The sequence below is a fragment of the Phyllobates terribilis genome, unplaced genomic scaffold, assembly GCF_046119375.1.
Source record: "Phyllobates terribilis strain yellow unplaced genomic scaffold, ASM4611937v1 Scaffold_11__3_contigs__length_659146591, whole genome shotgun sequence".
Lineage (NCBI taxonomy): Eukaryota > Metazoa > Chordata > Amphibia > Anura > Dendrobatidae > Phyllobates > Phyllobates terribilis.
Window position 1 is genome coordinate 520,881,924 of NW_027362771.1, and position 16,138 is coordinate 520,898,061.

A 16,138-nucleotide genomic window follows, 5' to 3' on the forward strand; every position below is an offset into this window, starting at 1 on the left:
TTTTAATGGAGGCCAGAAATGGCAATATTTTCAGCGCAATTATATGTGATCCGTGTGACGCACAAACCACAGTTTTAAATATCTGGCCTGTAGGTAACTAATTTTAACAGCAAACCGGTGTCAATAACTTCATTGACACACTGAAACAAAATTTTAATGGAGGCCAGAAATGGCAATATTTTCAGCTCAATTATATGTGATCCGTGTGACGAACAAACCACAGTTTTTAATAGCTGACCTGTAGGTAACTGCTTTTAACAACGCCGACCTCAAGTCAATCAGTTCACTGATACACTGCAACACAATTTCAATGGAGGCCAGAAATGGCAATATTTTCAGCGTAATTATATGTGATCCGTGTGACAGACAATCCGCAGTTTTTAATAGTTGACCTGTAGGTAACTATTTTTAACAGCGCCGACCTCATGTCAATCAGTTCACTGACACACTGCAACACAATTTGAATGGAGGCGAGAAATGGCAATATTTTCAGCGCAATTATATGTGATCCGTGTGACGGACAAACCACAGTTTTAAATAGCTGGATTTTTAGTGCTGTAATATGGAAAAGACCTGGCTGTATTCTGCAGTGCCAACAAGCAAATGGCGCAGATAAACGCCGTTCTTTGGATTGATTTTTAAGCAAATAATCAGGATTAAGCTAAAAAAAAATTATTCCTGGCCCCTGATATCTGGGCCTATTTTTTACAAATATATGTAAAAGCACCAGCAGACAGAACTGGAAGGGACCCTCTTGCTATGTGCACTGCAGTCTGCTATATACCCTGCCTGCCTGCCTAGCACTGATATCTCTGCAGATGGATTAGTCCTCAGAAGGACTGTTTGTTAAGATGGATATGTGTTTCTAATATAGCTTGTGTGGTGCAGCGGCATTGCTCTAATGATCTAGTATGTCTGTTTATGCTATTTCCTCCCCCCCTCAGCTGACTGGTCACATGACTGTGACATCACACAGGTCCTTTTGCACAACGGAAGGTCTGGACACGTGACTGTGAGATAAGCACAGGTCCTGTGGCTGTTTCTATAGGATATAAAAACCCTGGTGATTTGAGACAGGTGTGTGCAGTGGTGCAAGGGGTGTGATAGGCGTGAGGCCTGTTTCCCGTGTGTGTGGCACCGTGTGAGGCCTGGTGAGGCCTGATGAAGCTTGGTGGACTCCTGGAGGGTGAAGCCTGAGTCTTGTGACTGGACGCCAGTAAGCCTTGGAGGGCCAGAGGCTAGAGACCCCATCTGGGGAGCAGTAAAGCCACAGTGGTGGCGGAACCAAATGGACGGAAGCAGCCATAAGCCGGCAAAGGTAAAAACATGATTTATATGGACATTTATATGGACATTGTTATTATTACCTTGTGGGGAGGCTGTAACTAGAGCCAAGTGGGCCGGTCTGCCACTTGAGGTTCCTGGACATTAAATGCGTGTCGGTGGGCCACGGAGTTGGACCCGGAAATAAGCGGTTTATGAAGTGCAATAAACTGCTGAGTTGAGAAATACCGGAAAATACTTTGTGTATGTGCTTTGATTTACCCAGTGCAGCGAGTATCCCCCATTATGATAACTAGCGCTGCCTTACATGTGGTGGAGAATGCGGGCAACTGTAGTCTGGTTGCTGGGGGCAACTGCAGTCTGGTTGCTAGGGGCAAATGCAGCCCGGTTGCTAGCGGCAACGGCACAGGTCGACGAGTGTGGTAAAGCATCTGGCTGCAACTCTGCGGGGTTGCGAAGATTGTCGTCGCACTCAAACCTGGTTTGCTGTAGCTCGGCGGGGCTCACGAAGATCAAAGCATCTGGCTGCAACTCGGCGGGGTTGCGAAGATTGGCGTCGCTCTCAAGCCTGTTTTGCGGTGGCTCGGCGGGGCCACGGAAATTTTTTCGGGGAGAGCGGTATAAAGTCTAGTGTGTACTGCGATGGCCAGGAATGGTGCAGTATCTCCAGATGGAATGGAGAAGGGGTTAGAGGACCGTGTGCAATCGCTCTTTGGCATAACAGAGTGTCCTGAAGATATGCAGGAGCTGATAAAGATGGCTGTGAAAGGAGCAGCAAATGAGTGTGAAGCTGTTGAGCGATTAAAGTGCCTGTCTAAAGCACAGCAGCAGGCATTTGAGAAAATACAGCAACAGGACATGGTGCAGGAACGGCAGGAGCTGTTGGCACCATATAGAATGGCGGCAGTGGACCACTCTATGGACTCTCTGGGGGCGCTAGTATTGTCCCAGAGTGCCCGGGGAGGTGGTAAGAGCTGTTGTGAACTCGGTCCTAAGACTATTGCTGTTTTTTTTTGTGAAAATTCCCCTACAGGTGTGGGTGTCCAAAAGGGGGCGGAGTCTCAAAAGGGGGCGGATTTTCACAAGAGTATGGAGTGTAGAAAACTGAAAATTGTTACTGGTGGTGGGTTGGTACCCCCTAAAAATGACAAATTGACCGTTGATAACGGGGTGACTCCAGTGGAGGGGGTTGATGTCAAGGTGGGAGATTACCTGTTAGTCCACAACACCAGGGGGAGTGACACAGACCCTATAGCTGATGGTGACATTACGGAAGTAGAAGGAGAGGTCAGTCAGGAGGGGCTAGACGAGGTGAGGAAGTCCCCATCTCGTAGACGGCTCAGGGGCCACAAAATGGTTGCTCCTGTGGTCTTGACTAAAAGTGAAAATAAAGAAAATGTAATGGTGTGTGCCATTGTTTCAAGGGTGGATCCTCTTTTAGAAGAAGAGGAGGTGACGTTGCCAGTAGCAATCTCCGATACAGAAGAGGAGGTGAACGAGGAAGTTAATCAATGGAAGGAAATGTTCCTGGAAATTAAGGAGGACCGCCGCAAACTCAAGGAGGAGGTTTTGTAGTTGAAACTTGAGAAGGAGGCGCGGCAGGATGGAGTTTCTGGACGTGTTTAGGAACTAGAACGACTGCGTGAACAGTTCAACCAGGAGCTGTGTGACTCCAAAAAGGGGTATGGTGAACTCATGAGGGAGCTGCAGCAATTCCAGGACCAAGTAAAGCTTCTAATGCAGGAGAAGGAGCGGCTAGAGGACTCTCTGTACCAGCAAGACCGGGAGCTATCCACCCTGAAAGAGGCAGAAAACAGGCATGAAAAGTTCAGTGAGGAACTGCAACAACTGAAGAGAGATTATGAGGACCTCCTCAAGGTTAAAGAAAAACTAAAGGAGGATAAAGCGGATTCAGAGCAAGTGCGCCAAGTGGTTGAGACCACGCTGCAAGACACCCGTGATGAAAATGGGGATCTTCGCAGAAAGACTTTAGGTCTGGAAGCTCAGGTGAAGGAGCTTCAGACGTTCTGTGATACTCTACTATTAAAAGAGCAGTTGAAGCAAGAAGAGCTTCAGAGACGGGCCGCTGAGAGGAGAGTGGCGGAACTAAAGGAAGAAGTTTCCGGGCTCAAAGGTCGCCTGATAGAGTGTCACTCAGTGAATGAGGCCTCCTGGGAGAAGGGAAAAGGCAAACAAGGGACACTCACTCCCTTAGACCAGGAGAAGGGGGACCTGAGGAGAGCTAAGAGAGTGTCAACAAATGATCGTTTGGAGACCACAGGTGAGACCGAAATGGCTCGGTACAAATGCCTCATAGATGTACCTGAGGATTTGATGGAAGAATGCACCAGTGAGTCTGTGCATGACCAGTTTAAGAAGGCCGTGGGAGCCTGTAAGGTGTACTCGACCACAGAAGCTAAACAGCTGGTGGTCCTGTCCACGACCGAAGTCACAGTGAAGAGGGTGGCAATCCTAAGTGACATACATTGGCGATGTGTTCGCACGAAGGGGTTTCTCCGGTTGAAGACGGAACAAGCCGCCAGACAACTGGAGCTGATGAGAAAAGCTTACAGTCTGCGGGAAGAGGTCATCCGGGTGACTCATGTTCTGGTGAGCAAGCTCGTTGGGAGAAATGGTCGAGACATGCAGATGATAGTCAAGAAGTCTGGTGTGGTGAGAGTAAGCAGTCCATGTGATCGTCAGGACTGGATACCAGATGAAGACGGCATGGTGTCATTCTCCGCTGTAGGAAAGGAGGAAAATCTTGCATATATACGTATGCTGGTGGAGTACAGAGTGACCTACCTGCGAGAGGTAGAACAGCTGAATCTCGCTAGACTGCGAGTGGATAGACAGCATCATCTGAGCAGCAGAAGAGGGCAGCCATCTAGAAGTTGAGAGACCAGACAGAAAAAGGGCCCCTTAAATAGCAGAACAGCTACAGCTGAAGTTAGGGACCTTTCAAGATGTCCTGAGAGTGGTGGGCATGGGTTTAGAGGTAGTGAGTAGAGATGAGCGTTGTTCTACTCGAACTGTTCGCCAATCTCAAATTCGAGCTGTTTTGGGCGGTGTTCGAGCCGTTCGGCGAACACGAACAATTTGAGAAAAATTCGGCTGTTCGAGGTTATGTTCGATAACTGTTCGTGCACCAAAATCATAACTGGATTTTTTCTCAGTAATGATGAAAATTAATGTTAATACGCAGTTTGAGTGTACAGCGGGGTGGGGGGAGGGGCAGGGGATGGATCTCTGCAGGAACAATGAAGATCTCCATTTTTTTTTCTCTTTCCCGCATTTGCAGTGGGGAGGTGCAATCTGTCAGCCTATCAGCAGCGCACACACGGAGCGAAGTGCTTTTTTTCACACAAGCAAGGGCATGTGTCATTGGCAGTGTATGTCACATGTCCTTGCCCTATAAGACCAAGCCATTTTCCCCGTCGCCACCATTTTCTCACTGCTGCATCTGCGTGTTAGACGGCACCGCTGTTGCTGTGTGCGCTATACCTTGTTAATTTCAAGCCAATTTTCGCACAAATCTACAGATAGCTTGGGAGTAGGGAATAGTTGTGATTGCAGTCCTTTTAAGGACTAGGTTACAGCATTTCCTACGACTTTTATCAGGCAGGTCTGTGCTCTTAAATAGATAGATTGTGGGAGTAAAGACTAATTGTAATTGGAGTCCTTTTCAGGACTAGGTTACATCAGTTCCTATCAGTTTTTGCCAGGCAGGTCTGTGCCAGTGCTGTGCAAGTTTTTTTCACAGCATTTGGCTGAATCTAGCAAAGCTAATCCTTTTTGGCCTATTGCAGAGTGTGTTAGTCAGTGGAGTAGCCTATCTGTGTTGCAAGATATACCACCAGTGTATAGAATACCAATTTTTTTACTGCACCTAGTGAAGTAAAATCTTTTGGGCATAGCATCATTCTATTAGTCCATCTATACTGACCTCCATCAGGTTGCAAATTGAATATAATTTTTTTCTGCATCTAGCTCTGAAAAAATATTGGGCTTCTAGCTGTGTGTGGGACTTGTTCTATTAATCCATCTATACAGACCTCCATCAGGTTGCAAACTGAATATATTTTTTTCTGCATCTACCTCTGAAAAAATATTGGGCTTCTAGCTGTGTGTGGGACTTGTTCTATTAATCCATCTATACAGACCTCCATCAGGTTGCAAACTGAATATATTTTTTTCTGCATCTACCTCTGAAAAAATATTGGGCTTCTAGCTGTGTGTGGGACTTGTTCTATTAATCCATCTATACAGACCTCCATCAGGTTGCAAACTGAATATATTTTTTTCTGCATCTACCTCTGAAAAAATATTGGGCTTCTAGCTGTGTGTGGGACTTGTTCTACTAATCCATCTATACAGACCTCCATCAGGTTGCAAACTGAATATATTTTTTCTGCATCTACCTCTGAAAAAATATTGGGCTTCTAGCTGTGTGTGGGACTTGTTCTATTAATCCATCTATACAGACCTCCATCAGGTTGCAAACTGAATATATTTTTTTCTGCATCTACCTCTGAAAAAATATTGGGCTTCTAGCTGTGTGTGGGACTTGTTGTATTAGTTCATCTATACTGACCTCCATCAGGTTGCAAACTGAATATATTTTTTTCTGCATCTACCTCTGAAAAAATATTGGGCTTCTAGCTGTGTGTGGGACTTGTTCTATTAATCCATCTATACAGACATCCATCAGGTTGCAAACTGAATATATTTTTTTCTGCATCTACCTCTGAAAAAATATTGGGCTTCTAGCTGTGTGTGGGACTTGTTGTATTAGTCCATCTATACTGACCTCCATCAGGTTGCAAACTGAATATATTTTTTTCTGCATCTACCTCTGAAAAAATATTGGGCTTCTAGCTGTTTGTGGGACTTGTTCTATTAATCCATCTATACAGACCTCCATCAGGTTGCAAATTGAATATAATTTTTTTCTGCATCTAGCTCTGAAAAAATATTTGGGCTTCTAGCGGTGTGTGGGACTTGGTCTATTAGTCCATCTATACTGACCTCCATCAGGTTGCAAATTAAAAATAATTTTTTTCTGCATCTAGTTCTGAAAAAATATTTGGGCTTATAGCAGTGTGTGGGACTTGGTCTATTAGTCCATCTATACTGACCTCCATCAGGTTGCAAATTAAAAATAATTTTTTTCTGCATCTAGCTCTGAAAAAATATTTGGGCTTCTAGCAGTGTGTGGGACTTGGTCTATTAGTCCATCTATACTGACCTCCATCAGGTTGCAAATTAAAAATAATTTTTTTCTTCATTTAGCTCTGAAAAAATATTTGGGCTTCTAGCAGTGTGTGGGACTTGTTCTATTAGTCCTTCTATACTGACCTCCAGCAGGTTGCAAATTGAATATAATTTTTTTCTGCATCTAGCTCTGAAAAAATATTTGGGCTTCTAGCGATGTGTGGGACTTGGTCTATTAGTCCATCTATACTGACCTCCATCAGGTTGCAAATTAAAAATAATTTTTTTCTGCATCTAGCTCTGAAAAAATATTTGGGCTTCTAGCAGTGTGTGGGACTTGGTCTATTAGTCCATCTATACTGACCTCCATCAGGTTGCAAATTAAAAATAATTTTTTTCTGCATCTAGCTCTGAAAAAATATTTGGGCTTCTAGCAGTGTGTGGGACTTGGTCTATTAGTCCATCTATACTGACCTCCATCAGGTTGCAAATTGAATAAAAAAATTTTCTGCATCTAGCTCTGAAAAAATATTTGGGCTTCTAGCGGTGTGTGGGACTTGGTCTATTAGTCCATCTATACTGACCTCCATCAGGTTGCAAATTAAAAATAATTTTTTTCTGCATCTAGCTCTGAAAAAATATTTGGGCTTCTAGCAGTGTGTGGGACTTGGTCTATTAGTCCATCTATACTGACCTCCATCAGGTTGCAAATTGAATAAAAAAATTTTCTGCATCTAGCTCTGAAAAAATATTTGGGCTTCTAGCGGTGTGTGGGACTTGGTCTATTAGTCCATCTATACTGACCTCCATCAGGTTGCAAATTAAAAATAATTTTTTTCTGCATCTAACCCAGCCAATAGTTTTGGCCTAATACCACAGTTTGGCCACTCAGCTCTGCTCGGTTACCATCCATTGTTTTTTTGTGCAAACAACTCCAGAGTTGTGAATTAGTTAACCACCAAAATGAGTGGAAAAAGGCCTGCTGCTGGTGGAAAGGGGAATAGGCGTGTTGGGAAGGGGAAAAAAGGTTGTGTCCGTGGGGTAGGTGCAGAAGAAAGACCATCTTCCAGCCAAACTAAAATGTCTACTTCTTTTAGCGGACAATGTGATAAGATCCCTTTCTTACGGCCACGCCAATCGCTACAAAATTCCAGATTAGGCACAAAAACAGCAGGTGCTTCAACGGATATCAAGTGCTCCTTTAAGTGGGCTCTCCTCCACATCAACTTCAACATCACAAATACTCCAGTCCTCAAAGGTGTCACCCAAATCGCACTTGCTTCCTCATAGCTCCCAAATCTCCAGCTGCCCGTCTGAGTATGAGGTAGAACAGATGGTTGAGTCTGCAGAGCTGTTTACTCATACTATAGCCTGGGAATCAGAGGTCGACTCCAGCGCTTCTGTGAATCCAGACGAGGAAATGATCTGCACTGATGCCCAGAATCTTTATGAGTCGGATCCAGGACCAGACGCAGAAGGTTCTGACCATAATGTAGACCCTCATTCCCAAACTGTAACTCCTGTTGGTGGAGACAATGAGGAAGACGATGATAAGACTCAAATACCTGATTGGAGCGACAACTTTAATTTTTTGTCAGGGCAGGAACAGGTTGGCTCTGAGGACGACGGGTGTGATAACGCACAGGGTGATGATGATGAGGTCGGAGATCCCACTTACTGTCAACCCACAGTCAGCCAAGAGATGAGGTCAGCAGAGGAGGTGGAGGAAGATGCTAGTGACGACGAGGTCAGGTTGCGCCTTCCTGGACAGAGACGTAGTACTGGAAGCACGTCAACAACTGCATCCTCAAACACAACTCTGCCTCTCACCACAAGTCGTGGTGGCTCTTCAGGTCGCATGGGTGCTAAGCCTTTCATAGCCTGGGCATTTTTTCAGATCGATAAAGATGACCCAACTCGTGTTATCTGTAACATTTGTCAGCAAAAGCTAAGTAGAGGCCAAAAAATACATAGTTTGAGTACTTCATGCATGAACCGGCACATGGACATGAAGCATAAGTTGCAGTGGGAAGCTCAGTGTGCTACAATGCGGCCTAGCCGGCCGGACCAACCACCGTCTGCCATATCTTGTGCATCCGCGGCCTCTTCATCCTCTGTGACTGGGGGGACAGCAGTCACACCTGTTTTGGGGCGCAGACCTGCCACCTCTTTACCCGCAACAGCCAGCGTGATTGGCAGGTCATCATTTTCTTTGGAGGTGGCAACACCAGCTGGTCTTGAGCGCTGTCCGACATCGATAGCATCACCTTTGGATCAAGGCAACCTAACATGTCCGCCTGCATTTTCCTCACAGACCGGCAGTTTGCCGGGGACACCCTTATCAACCCCGTCTAAGCACAATAGCCAGCCCTCGGTCCCTCAGATGTGGACAAGTAAAAGACCATTTCCTCCTAGCCATGAGAAAGCTAAGAGGTTGAATTTCACCATCTGCAAGCTCTTGGCTACAGAAATGCTGCCTTTCCGCCTGGTGGACACAGAGGATTTTCGAGACCTTATGTCCGTCGCAGTGCCCCAGTACCAAATGCCCAGTCGGCACTACTTCTCAAAGAAAGGTGTGCCTGCGCTCCACCAGCATGTCGCACACAACATCACCGCTTCTTTGAGAAACTCTGTGTGTGACAGGGTGCATTTCACCACAGACACTTGGACGAGTAAGCATGGACAGGGGCGTTACATGTCGCTGACTGGGCACTGGGCACTGGGTAACTATGGTGACAGCAGGACAAGGGGCTGCTGTCCAAGTCTTGCCGTCCCCACGAGTTGTGCGTCAATCCTCTTTATGTCAAAGTTCCTCCACTGCTTCTGCCTCCTCAACCTCCTCTCGGTCTTCCACCTGCACCCAAAGCCTGTCTGGTCATGCCACAAGCTTTCTAACTGCGCAGAAGGGATCCTGCACACCTCCTTACTATGCTGGCAGTAGGGCTCAACGTCATCAGGCGGTTTTTACATTGAAATGTCTGGGAAATGTGAGTCACACAGCTGAGGAGTTGTGGTCAGCTCTGGAGAACCAATTTCATGAATGGTTGTCTCCACTGGACCTGAAACCAGGGAAGGCCGTGTGCGACAATGCTGCAAACCTGGGTGCGGCCCTTCGCCGGGGCAATGTCACACACGTGCCTTGTATGGCTCACGTGTTGAACCTGGTTGTCCAGCAATTTTTAGCCCACTATCCCAGACTAGATGGCCTTCTGCAGAGGGCACGGTCGCTGTGTGCTCACTTCCGCCGTTCGCATCCCGCAGCTCAGCGACTTACATCTCTACAGAAGTCGTTGGGCCTGCCACTTCACCGGCTAAAATGCGATGTGCCTACCCGGTGGAATTCAACTCTGCACATGTTGCAGCGACTGTGGCAGCACCGACAAGCCCTGGTGCAATACGTTCTGACGTATAGCCTGGGCCAACGAGATTCAGAGGTGGGGCAAATCACGCTGGAGGAGTGGTCTCAGATCAGGGACCTATGCACCCTTCTGCACATGAGTGCCTTCTTGCTGCACTACCTGCAACATGACCCTCGAATTGTGAGAATTAGAAATAATCCTGACTACTGGGTTGCAGAAATTATTCCTGCCATAGAAAGGGATGCACGCATGCAGGAGTATCAGCAGAGACTGTTGCAGAATCTTACATGTGCTTTTCCACAAAATACCAGTGGTGCACGTAGTGAATCTCACAGTTCCAACTTGCCAACCGTGGGACCGTCAAGTGTTCAGCACTCAAACCATAACAGAACCACAGTATCTGCTGGTAACATCAATTTTGCGGAATCATTTCACCACTTTTTTAGCCCATCCTTTGCAAGGCCACAGGAGACAAGAAGTCTGACACATAGTCAACGCCTAGAGACGATGGTACAGGAGTATCTCCAAGTAAACATTGAAGCCACGACTGTGTCACTGGACCCTTGCTCTTTTTGGGCTTCCAATCTGGATAAATGGCCGGAGCTAGCCACTTACGCCTTGGAGATCTTGTCATGCCCCGCAGCCAGCGTTCTGTCTGAACGTGTGTTCAGCGCTGCTGGTGGTGTGCTGACAGATAAGCGCACGCGGCTCTCCACTGATAATGTAGACAGACTCACGTTCATAAAGATGAACAAATCATGGATCCGAAACGACTTTTCTACCCCTGTGTCATCCTGGGGAGAGTAAAAGCTTGATGATTGGTTAAAATCACCCTACCAACCGTTTTAAGCTTTCAAATTACTAATCATGTTTATCTGTATCTTGACTGGAAAATAATTTGGGCTTTGTAGCAGTGTGCAGCACTGATCCTATTAGGCCATCTATAATAAGCTTCACCAGATTAACAAATAATTTTTAGCTGCATCTAGCCCGGAAAATAATTTTGGGGCTCCGAGATGCGCAAGACACATAAGTGCCTTCTTGCTGCACTACCTGCAGCATGACCCTCATATTGTCAGAATTCGAAGTAATCATGACTACTGGGTTGCCACACTCTTAGATCCCCCAAACTTTTCGATCAACCTTTTCATTTTAATAAAGACCAAAAAAATGGTCATTTTTGAAATTATAAGCATTAGCAGGTTGTTAGAAACTGAAATCAAACAGTTTTCAACTCAAAACTTTATTCTAGGTGATGTTACATTTTCACATAGGACCTCTTGTTCGAAAGGAGCTTCTGAACTCTCTCGTCCATTGAATTTGTCAGGTTTTGGATGGTTTCTGCTTCAATTGTTTTGCATGAGGACAGAATACCCTCCCAGAGCTGTTGCTTAGATGTGAACTGCTTCCCGCCATCATAGACACTCCTTTTAATGATGCTCCAAAGGTTCTGAATGGGGTAGAGGTCAGGGGAGCATGGGGGTCACACCATAAGTTTGTCCCCTTTTATGCCCATATCAGCCAGAGATGCAGATGTTTTATGTGCAGCATGAGATGGTGCATTATCATGCAGAAAAATGATCTTGCTGTGAAATACACGGTTCTTCTTCTTGAACCATGGCAGGAAGTGCTGTTTGAGAAAATCCACATACATTATGGAGTTCATCTTTAGCGCCTTCAGGGATCCTAAAGGGGCCGACAATCTCTCTCCCCATGATTCCAGCCCAAAACATTACTCCACCTCCTCCTTGTTGGCGCTGTAGCCGTGTTTGCGTGGGGTGTCCATCAACCAGCCATCCTCCACTCCATTCATCTGGACCATCGAGCGCTGCACGGCACTCATCCGTGAACAAAACAGTTTTGAAATCAGTCTTCATGTAATGTTTGGCCCACTGGAGCCGTTTCTGCTTGTGTGAAGTGGATAGAGGAGGTCGACAGGATGGCGTATGCACAGCTGCAAACCTCTGAAGGACCCTGCATCTTGTTGTTCGGGGGACGTTGGAGGCACAAGCAGCTTCAAAAACTTGTCTGCTGCTATGACAAGGCTTTTTTGCCGCTGCTCTTTCAACCTGACGTAATTGCCTGTAGGAAAGAGTCCTCAATTTGCCCTTATCAGCACGCACACGTGTGTACTGTGAATCAGCTACATACTTCTTGATTGCCAAGACACTTCATCCTGATCATCGCACAATGTTGATTGTAGTCATGCCTTGACCTAAACACTCCACAATTTGTTGCTTCTCAGCAGCCGACACATCCTTTTTCTTTCCCATTTTGCCAGAAAATGTAGGCTGCTTAATAATGTGAGAGAGCCTTCTTAAGTAGTCTTGCCTTTCATTGGACACACCTGCCAAACTAATTAGCACAGGTGTCTGCAATTGCTTACAGTGATATAAAGAGCCCTGACACACATCACCATCAATGAGTTTAACTGACAAACAAACAAATTCTTCCCTTATCACTCCTAAACACTTTTTGCATAATAATTTGGAACGCGGTGTACATGTGCTTTTCCACAAAACACCAGTGGTTCACGTAGTGAATCTTACAGTTCTAACTTGCCAACCGTGGTCTGTATGGAATTGTTCAATAAAGGGCCCAAAATTAAGATAAAGGGAAAGTTGGACTGGATGGAATCCTATATGGATTTAGGGAGGGAGACATCGAGGGCCTCAGACTTCGCTGCATTGATTTTAAAATTTTACCATGTAACAAAGTGATCTATTTCAGCCATAACAGCAGGGATGGATATATGTGATTGAGTGATATATACTAGGACATCATCAGCAAATAGAGAGCACTTGTACTCGGTGCCTCCCACCTCAATCCACCTAATATTGGGGTTATGGCGAATTGATGAGAGCAGGTGCTCCGTCACTAGGATGTATAAGAGAGGGGACAGAGGACATCCCTGCCTTGTCCCATTGGTGATTGTGAAAGGTGATGAAAATGTTCTGACGCACCCCCTGGGCCTTGGGACACCCGGAGCCGGACCCTTTTTGGTGGATGCTGGTGGTTGTAGTCTTCGTGGCGGCGATCCGGTTCCGTGGCTCAGGGCGGTCAAACCAGTGGCGGAACTATTTATGTGGTTTTGATGTTTAAATGTCCGACTACGCCACCCGTGGATTGCGGTCAGAGTGAACCGCCGCTACAGGGCAGACCGCTAAGGCTGGTGTTGTGGGTGCAGCAGAGCGTAGCATAACTCCCCACGGGAGGAGTATAGCCTCAGGGCAGTGTATGCGGAGGATGAGGGTGATGGTGCAGGGCAGCAGCAGTAACGACACGGAGTCAGTGATGCAGTTCAGGGCCTTTACTCACAGTTCTTATTATCCAGACCACGTCTGCAGGTAACGGCTGCCCACGTCGTACTGTGCTCACCAGGTGAGGGGCTCAGACAACTCCCAGATAACTTTGGAGCGCTTCACAGGACCCCCTTTGTGTGTCCTTTGTCTGGCCTTTCTTACCAACACTTCTGTCCGGCTGCCTCGGGCCTCCTCTTGGTAAACTTGGCGCCAGTTTCCCTGACCCTATGTGGTGCCTTCCTAGTGGGTGGAGCAAGGGGCTGCGCCACATAAAATGTCAGAGCCTCCGGTTTCTAGCTGAGGGTCGTTTCCTGCCTCCACTAGTTCGGGGACCGGTCTCCCCATTTGGCCTGACCCCTCCACGCAGGTGGATTCGGGCGTGCGGTGGCGACTCGCCCGTCCGCACCCCTGGGATCCCTTCATTCCTCGTTCCTGGAGCCTTCTCCGCTCCTCTTCCTTCCTTCTCCCTCTTGCAGGCCTGGGCCTCTGTTACTAGGCCCGCCTCCGGAGCAGAGCTCATGCAGAGCCCCTGCTCCCTGCCACTTCTGCTCAGACTTCTCTGCACTGAACTAAGATGGTGCCCACCTTTTATACTCCCTTCTCAATGCACCCAGGAACTGCTTCCTCCCTGCTCCTGCACTACAGGGTTCCCCTTCCTCAGTGTTCCCTCCCCCCACTCCAGCCAGGGACAGGGACTGTCGTGCCCATCTCAGGGGCATATTGGTCGCCCTGCCCCACGGCAATGTGGTGTAATGCATGCAGGTGTCGGGTCCTGATCCACACTCCATCCTTACCTGAGAGTGAGATATCACACCTCTGGGTGAGGTGCAATACGTCTTTAGCAACCGAGCCCTCATGGTGCTACAGTTCCATTTATCTTCCGCCTAGGTGACGTATTGCGATACAGGGCCGTGATTTTGGCTATAAAAGGGTCCCCTAGACCCCTACCCCAAGCTCTTTAAGAGAATCATATATGGCGTGCCAGGAGACTCTATGGAATGCTTTCTCAGCATCCAACGAGAGTATCTAATTACAAATTTTTAACTGCATCTAGCCCAGGAAATACTTTGTGCCTAGTAGCAGTGTCTGCTAGTCAGCGGATTATCCCGGCTGTTAAGCAAGCTACACCACCTGTAGTTTAGACACTTAATTTTTTCAAAGGAAATGCTTCGGGACCATGGGATAATTAGTGAAGAGCATCAGGAGGCACCCCAAGGCATAGGGGCTGGGACTGGCAGTAGGATGCCTTGCGGTGGACAGCCGAGCTCGATCCTTATAAAAGCTTTTTAACTGCAGCAGCTTTAGTGGACGCTACAGGAGCTGGAATTACCGCGGCTGCTGGCATGAGACTTGCCCTCCAATAGATCCTTGTAAATGGATTTAAAGTGTATTCATTCAAATTAGAGAGACAATTTAAATTAAAAAGCTTAGAGCTGCCTCCACCACAGGGGGGCTCGCTCGACCCACCAGCGGACAGGCACCAGTATTGGGAGAGGGGGGCTGGCCGTCAGGGTTCACCGCGGCTCTGGCACAAACCCGGCGACACGGAGGTGGCACGGGCAGGAGCGGACTGGCCGTGTCGGCTTCTCACTTTTTGGATTGTAGAAGGGCATGACATGCCTATATCTGTGTCTCCCCCTCCTTTTACTCCTCCACCTCTTTTATTTTCGCATGACTATATGTACTTGTCACTTTTCCATGTGTTATTTATGTCTTCTGAGCAGTTTGTCAGCTTTTGGACACCTTTGAATGTGTTTTCTATGTGTTTCTATGTGTTTTTGTTTGCCTGCCATTGGTTTTAACGGTGTTCGAAGGTGTTCGACGAACAGTTCGACGAACAGTTCGGCGAACACACGGGTGTTCGACGAACCGAACCGAACTCGAACACTACGGGGGTGGCTCAACACTAGTAGTGAGACCTTCAGTAACTCAGGGTTGAGAGGCCCATACAAACGACCCAATAGAGTACAGGACAGTACTGAGTCAAACTGGACCTTAGGTACAAGGGCATGTCAGTCGCCCTGCTGTATTGACCGCTGGGAGCGGGGGAGACCTGACAGGGTTTCGACTGACCGCTGGGAGCGGGGGAGGTCTGAAAAGTTTACGACCCGGAAATATGACCTGAGGAAGTCAGTGACAATGACAGATGATAGGTCCCTAAGGGATGGGCTAATGTCGTTGACTAATGTTCCAGGGGCTGAGCAGCGCAATTGTCCAGTATATGGTCTCTGTGTGAACTGTGGGTTATAAACTGTTGTGTATATTATGTGCTCAACCCCACAAGTTTAAACAGAGGGGGGGAATATGTGGTGCAGCAGCATTGCTATAATGATCTAGTATGTCTGTTTATGCTATTTCCCCCCCCCCTCAGCTGACTGGTCACATGACTGTGACATCACACAGGTCCTTTTGCACAACGGAAGGTCTGGACACGTGACTGTGAGATAAGCACAGGTCCTGTGGCTGTTTCTATAGGATATAAAAACCCTGGTGATTTGAGACAGGTGTGTGCAGTGGTGCAAGGGGTGTGATAGGCGTGAGGCCTGTTCCCCGTGTGTGTGGCACCGTGTGAGGCCTGGTGAGGCCTGATGAAGCTTGGTGGACTCCTGGAGGGTGAAGCCTGGGTCTTGTGACTGGACGCCAGTAAGCCTTGGAGGGCCACAGGCTAGAGACCCCATCTGGGGAGCAGTAAAGCCACAGTGGTGGCGGAACCAAACGGACGGAAGCAGCCATAAGCCGGCAAACGTAAAAACATGGTTTATATGGACATTGATATGGACATTGTTATTATTACCTTGCGGGGAGGCTGTAACTAGAGCCAAGTGGGCCGGTCTGCCACTTGAGGCTCCTGGACATTATATGCGTGTCGGTGGGCCACGGAGTTGGACCCGGAAATAAGCGGTTTATGAAGTGCAATAAACTGCTGAGTTGAGAAATACCGGAAAAGACTTTGCGTGTGTGCTTTGATTTACCCAGTGC